This window comes from Anopheles maculipalpis (assembly GCF_943734695.1).
Source record: "Anopheles maculipalpis chromosome X unlocalized genomic scaffold, idAnoMacuDA_375_x X_unloc_30, whole genome shotgun sequence".
NCBI classification, from domain to species: Eukaryota; Metazoa; Arthropoda; class Insecta; order Diptera; family Culicidae; genus Anopheles; species Anopheles maculipalpis.
In genome coordinates, this window is record NW_026060492.1 from 10001 (window position 1) to 17352 (window position 7352).

The 7352-nt window shown below is 53.1% G+C and overlaps 1 pseudogene; it reads left to right on the forward strand.

Annotated features, from left to right (window-relative positions):
- LOC126566792 (large subunit ribosomal RNA) overlaps positions 1 to 4511 on the forward strand; it is an 8645-nt pseudogene extending 4134 nt beyond the window's left edge.
- Positions 4512 to 7352: the final 2841 nt, after the last annotated feature.

Here is a 7352-nt window from a genome sequence, read left to right on the forward strand (position 1 = left end):
CAGCAGTTCGCCACGGACGTCCGCGAACCGTGGGCAGTCGAAGAACGCATGCTCCGCCGATTCTGCCACTCCCGGACATCTAGCACAGTCCGCCGACGGCGAGAAGTGCTGCGCGTGGAGGTAGTCGTGGAAGAAGCCATGGCCGGAGAGGAGCTGGGCGAGATGAAAGGTCATCTCCCCATGCGGCCGGCCCTTCCACGTCGCGATGTCTGGGATTAGCCGGTGTGTCCACCGGGTAAAGCGACTCGTCGGCGCCAACTCGTCCCACTCGGCCTGCCACTGGGCGATGGTGGCCGTTCGCTCCTCTCTGCGGATGCTGCTCGTAGGCGTACCGGTCTGCTGGCGTCGCTGGTAGCACCTTGCGTCCTCCGTGATCTGCAGGCAGATCGGGATGACGCTTGCAAGGACAGTGGCCACCTCGCCGCGCACCGATATAAATGTGCGGGCTACCGGTCTCGCGTAGAGGCCCTGCACCCGGTTCAACCTCCTGCGGTTCCGTTGAGTGCGAACTGCCTCGTGCCACACTGGAGCAGCGTACCGCAGCGTCGAGTCCACGACTGACGCGAGCAATCGTCGTTTAGCACCCTTGGGGCCGCTGTGGTTCCGCATCAACCGGGATACCGCCTGTGCCACACGGAGTGCTTTTGCGGAGACGCACTCGACGTGGGCATTCCAAGACAGGTGGTCCTCCAGCATGACCCCAAGGTACTTAATCGTCCGTGTTGGCATCCTCTGCACGCCCGCGATGGTCACCGGCGCCTGCGTGTTCGCCCTCCGCATCGTGGACATCATTACCAACTCGGTCTTGGCCGGAGCAAGCTCCAGATGATGTGCTGCCATCCACGAGTTGATGATGCCGATCGCCTGCTCAGCCAGTTCCGCTGCCGCCTGTGGTGTCGCTCCTCCCGCCAGAACGACCAAATCGTCCGCGAAGCCGATCGCTTCCGCACCGTCCGGCAGCGTCAGCCGCAGCACACCATCATACATGACGTTCCACAGGGTCGGCCCTAGTATGGAGCCCTGTGGTACGCCTGCCGTGACTGTCCTGCGAACTGGTCCCTCGGCGGTCTCGAAAAGCAGCTCCCGTCCCGAGAAGTAGCTGCGCAAGACTCGCTGGAGCGCTGACGGTACGCTCATCCGCTGGAGAGCTGCTGCAATCGCCGTCCAGCTGGCCGAGTTAAAGGCGTTCCGCACGTCCAGAGATGCCACCATCAGGCAGCGAGGGTCTCTGCCATTGGTGCGGTGGAACGTCCTCGCGTACAGGCCTCGCTCGGCGACCCGCTGGATGGCCTGCACCGTCGATCGTCCGCGGCGAAAACCATACTGCTCGGGCGACAAGCGGGGTGCACTGCTGTCCTCCAGGTGCTCGTTCAGGCGGTCGAGGATAATCCGCTCGAACACCTTCGGGACTGCACCCAGCATCAGCAGCGGCCGCCACGACGATGGCTCGCCAGGGGGTTTGCCTGGCTTCGGGATTAGCACCAGCCGCGCCGCCTTCCATGGCGTCGGAAACTCTCCCCGCCGCAACAGGTCGTTGAACACCCGGGTGAAGACCTCCGGGTGCTCTCGGATCGCGGTCTTCACCGCCGCGTTGGGGATGCCGTCGAGTCCTGGCGCCTTGGACGATGCCATCCTGGCTGCAACGGCCAACACCTCGTCCTGCGTGACCGGCCGGACCTCCTCCGTGTCGCCCTCGGCTGCGATGGTAGGCCAATCGAACGGAGGGTGCGTCGGGAAAAGTGCGTCAACGATCGGCTGGAGTACTGCTCGGTCGGTTTCAGGTGGTGCGCGACTGCGCAGCTTGGCCAGCACCACCTTGTACCCGAGCCCAAATACATCGTTCTCCACCCCGTCAATGAGCTCCTGCATGCAGCGATCCTTGCTGCGCTGGATCTCGCTCGCCAGCATCCTCCGCGAGCTCAGGAGCTGGGCGGTCAGCGCGAGGCGCTCATCAGGCGGGGCGCTGCGACGTCGCCGTTCTGCAGCTTCGCACTCCTCCCTCAGCCGGTCGATCTCGGGTGTCCACCAGTACATCCTCGGCGCTTGGTGGAAGGTCGCCCCGTGCACCCGCTCCATTGTGCCATCGCACGCTGCAGTAAGCCCGCCGACCAGGTCTTCCGGTGTCTGCGCCAGCTCGAACCGTCCGATGGAAAGGGCGGTGGCGAAGCAGGAGCTGTCAAACTGCGCAGTTTTCCACCGGGTACCGGCATGCCTGGCCGTGCCGATGTTGTTGTTCGGCGGCTGATGTCGTTGCCTACGGTGGTGTTGCATGCCATCTCCCGGAAGACCCACCTGAAACTCCAGGTAGGAGTGGTCGCTGTCGGAGAACCGCGGACTTACCCGCCAGGAATCGGGGCGCGCAATAGTGTGGCTGGAGAAGGTTACATCCACTATGCTTGGTCGTGCCACGCCGTTACCCTTGAACGTGGGTACGTTACCGCTGTTAAGCGTCCGGAGCCCCAAATGGTCTACGACGCTCTTCAGGTCTTCTCCCCTCCGTGACGTACGGGCACTACCCCAGTCCTGGCTCCACGCGTTGAAGTCCCCGGCAAGGACTACCGTCGCGTGTCCGATCAGCGACATCTCCACCGCCTCAAGGTAGCTGACAAAGTCGGCCCCGCTGGTGTTGTTGGGCGAAGCGTAGCAGCTGGCGAATGTTATGCCTGCAATGGTGGCTACAACTAGCCCTGGCGACGACGATCCCCATAGTCGCTGGATGGGGAAGGAGCCAGTGGCAATCACCGCTACGCTTTCCGCTTCATCATATGCCCATCTCGGGTTGGATCTTGGTGGCCGATAGAGCTCGCAAGCAAGCACGACCTGCACTCCAAGCTCCCTAGCCGTCTGCAGCATCAGGTCCTGTGCTGACCGGCTCCGCCCAAGGTTGATCTGTAGGACCTTCAGTGTTGCCGGCAGGTCGGATGGCCCACCGGGTGAGGACCCTTGCACCTGGCGCAACACGGATCCTCCTGGCAGTGCATCGCCCGATGACCCGGCTTCCCGCAGCGAATGCAGGCGTCCGTGCGGTCGGCCTCGCTCCTGCACTTCGCCCTCCGGTGGCCGATCTCCAGACAACGGAAGCATCTCGGCTGCCGTTCGGTCGTCTGCAGTACTCGGCTGATCGGGCACAAGGTGAAGCTCACCTTGACGCGCTTGCCCACCAGCTTCTCTGCCATCCTCTCCGGCACCCGAACGCGCGCCACCTGCGTCCCGTTGTAGTTCTCCATCAGGCGCACCTCCTCCTCGCAGATGGTCTCGCCTGCAAGGGCCGAAAGTGCCTCCGCCACCTCTGTCGCCAGCGCTAAAGGGTCGATATAATCAACGCGAAGTACAGCCCTTTCTGTGATCAGTCGACAGCGAATCGCGGGGGTCGCTGCGTCGCAGAACGCCTTTACGGCGGAGAAGATCTCCCCCGAGTTCGCCCCCTCCGGCAGGTCCATCACAAGTCGCGAGCGGGTAGTTCGTCGTCCGACTCCCAGGACCTCGCTGAGGTGGGCCAGCTCTGCCGACGAGCGCACGGCCCGGTAGACCTCTGTCCAGGTCTGTCCCTCCCCTGGGGTCACCTCGATGGCGTCGGGACGGCTTCGCGCTTGCCGAATCGACGGTCCTGACGTAGTCTTCGGCTGCTGCTGACGCTGCTGCTGCTGCTGCTGCTGTCGCTGCTGCTGCTGCTGCTGCAATGTGCGAAGCTGCGGTGGCACGTAACGTTCGCCTCGCTGCTGCTGTTGCTGCTGCTGCTGCTGCTGCTGCGGCAGGTGGCATTGCCGCTTGGACGAGCGGCCTTTCACCACCGTCGTCCAGAGCAGCTGTTGCTGTGGCTGCTGCTGCTGCTGCTGCTGCTGCTGCTGGCGCTGCTGCTACAGGGATAACTGGCTTGTGGTCGCCAAGCGTTCATAGCGACGTGACTTTTTGATCCTTCGATGTCGGCTCTTCCTATCATTGTGAAGCAAAATTCCCAAAGCGTAGGATTGTTCACCCTTTCAAGGGAACGTGAGCTGGGTTTAGACCGTCGTGAGACAGGTTAGTTTTACCCTACTGGTGTGTGCATTTGTGCTATCTTAACGGAATTCCTGTGCAGTACGAGAGGAACCACAGGTACGGACCACTGGCTCAATACTAGTTCGACCGGACTTTGGTATGACGCTACGTCCGCTGGATTATGCCTGAACGCCTCTAAGGTCGTAACCAATCCGAGCTGATAGCGCTTCAAACCCCCATAGGCAATCGTAAGCTAGCGGGCCTAACAACCCTCCGAGATACGCTGGCGCTGCCTCGCAGCCTGGCGCCTCATCCCCGCTTCTAGACTTGGCCGCATCGCGCAGGGTCGCACCGCACGTGTTAGTACCTGACCATAGGGAACACTGGTGGCAGCTGACCTCGCCGACCGTGGACTTGACTAGTTTCGATGCCTACCGACCGCCCGCAAACGACGGGACTTCAGGCTGGGAGCTGCGAGTTGTAGAGATGCGTTCGCATCGATCCTCTCAGGCGACCCATGCTTGGTGGTGTATTCGTGTGTACTGTCGCACCTTTCCGGGTGTGTTCAGTATGCACGATGAATGAGTTGGAAAACGAAAGACAGAGAGAGTATTGAAATGTTACTGAGCATATAAGCGAAGAGTGTGTGGGTTCATAAGAATGTTGATCATATGCAGTTGATACCGGTACGGGTCCGTCATTACTCCTCCACGGAGTGATGATCGGTTTGCTTGAAGGGGGCAATACGCATCGTTGACTTACCTACGGGTAACCCGCTTACGAGTGGGTCGATTGCTGTCGGGGCAAGCAATCGGGTTAGCGCCGTATCCGGATATAGAGAGTAGTATGGGGTGATAATGATTAACATGTCGAGTGATGGCTGCACCTCCTAGTGGAAAGTTCAAACGTGAAGGTTGCTTCGGTACGGGGTACTAGGTACCTCTTAGAGGAGCAATGGAGTATGGAGTCCAAATTGAATGTTTGGACTTCAAAAATTTCTCTAAGTCCGCTACATAAATCCCTCACCCATAAGCTCACAAAATACATGCAATTGCATTAAAAATTGTGTTAACCTAACAAGAGATGAAGGCAAGTCGAATTGGTAAGTAAGAAACCAAAAATATCTCTAAGTTCGGGACTTGGGTACAAACCGAAAGTTAATATGATGTCCCTGAACATGCATATAAGTTCGAGTATTGATATTATAAACCTAACAAGAGATGAAGGCAAGTCGAATTGGTTGGTTGGAAACCAAAAATATCACTAAGTTCGGGACTTGGGTACAAACCGAAAGTTAAAATGATGTCCCTGAACATGCATATAAGTTCGAGTATTGATATTATAAACCTAACAAGCGATGAAGGCAAGTCGAATTGGTTGGTCGGAAACCAAAAATATCACTAAGTTCGGGACTTGGGTACAAACCGAAAGTTAATATGATGTCCCTGAACATGCATATAAGTTCGAGTATTGATATTATAAACCTAACAAGAGATGAAGGCAAGTCGAATTGGTTGGTCCAAAACCAAAAATATCTCTAAGTTCGGGACTTGGGTGCAAACCGAAAGTGAATATGATGTCCCTGAACATGCATATAAGTTCGAGTATTGATATTATAAACCTAACAAGAGATGAAGGCAAGTCGAATTGGTAAGTAAGAAACCAAAAATATCTCTAAGTTCGGGACTTGGGTGCAAACCGAAAGTTAAAATGATGTCCCTGAACATGCATATAAGTTCGAGTATTGATATTATAAACCTAACAAGAGATGAAGGCAAGTCGAATTGGTAAGTAAGAAACCAAAAATATCTCTAAGTTCGGGACTTGGGTGCAAACCGAAAGTTAAAATGATGTCCCTGAACATGCATATAAGTTCGAGTATTGATATTATAAACCTAACAAGAGATGAAGGCAAGTCGAATTGGTAAGTAAGAAACCAAAAATATCTCTAAGTTCGGGACTTGGGTGCAAACCGAAAGTTAAAATGATGTCCCTGAACATGCATATAAGTTCGAGTATTGATATTATAAACCTAACAAGAGATGAAGGCAAGTCGAATTGGTAAGTAAGAAACCAAAAATATCACTAAGTTCGGGACTTGGGTGCAAACCGAAAGTTAAAATGATGTCCCTGAACATGCATATAAGTTCGAGTATTGATATTATAAACCTAACAAGAGATGAAGGCAAGTCGAATTGGTAAGTAAGAAACCAAAAATATCTCTAAGTTCGGGACTTGGGTGCAAACCGAAAGTTAATATGATGTCCCTGAACATGCATATAAGTTCGAGTATTGATATTATAAACCTAACAAGAGATGAAGGCAAGTCGAATTGGTTGGTCCAAAACCAAAAATATCTCTAAGTTCGGGACTTGGGTGCAAACCGAAAGTTAAAATGATGTCCCTGAACATGCATATAAGTTCGAGTATTGATATTATAAACCTAACAAGAGATGAAGGCAAGTCGAATTGGTTGGTAAGAAACCAAAAATATCACTAAGTTCGGGACTTGGGTGCAAACCGAAAGTGAATATGATGTCCCTGAACATGCATATAAGTTCGAGTATTGATATTATAAACCTAACAAGAGATGAAGGCAAGTCGAATTGGTAAGTAAGAAACCAAAAATATCTCTAAGTTCGGGACTTGGGTGCAAACCGAAAGTTAAAATGATGTCCCTGAACATGCATATAAGTTCGAGTATTGATATTATAAACCTAACAAGAGATGAAGGCAAGTCGAATTGGTAAGTAAGAAACCAAAAATATCTCTAAGTTCGGGACTTGGGTGCAAACCGAAAGTTAAAATGATGTCCCTGAACATGCATATAAGTTCGAGTATTGATATTATAAACCTAACAAGAGATGAAGGCAAGTCGAATTGGTAAGTAAGAAACCAAAAATATCTCTAAGTTCGGGACTTGGGTGCAAACCGAAAGTTAAAATGATGTCCCTGAACATGCATATAAGTTCGAGTATTGATATTATAAACCTAACAAGAGATGAAGGCAAGTCGAATTGGTAAGTAAGAAACCAAAAATATCACTAAGTTCGGGACTTGGGTGCAAACCGAAAGTTAAAATGATGTCCCTGAACATGCATATAAGTTCGAGTATTGATATTATAAACCTAACAAGAGATGAAGGCAAGTCGAATTGGTAAGTAAGAAACCAAAAATATCTCTAAGTTCGGGACTTGGGTGCAAACCGAAAGTTAATATGATGTCCCTGAACATGCATATAAGTTCGAGTATTGATATTATAAACCTAACAAGAGATGAAGGCAAGTCGAATTGGTTGGTCCAAAACCAAAAATATCTCTAAGTTCGGGACTTGGGTGCAAACCGAAAGTTAAAATGATGTCCCTGAACATGCA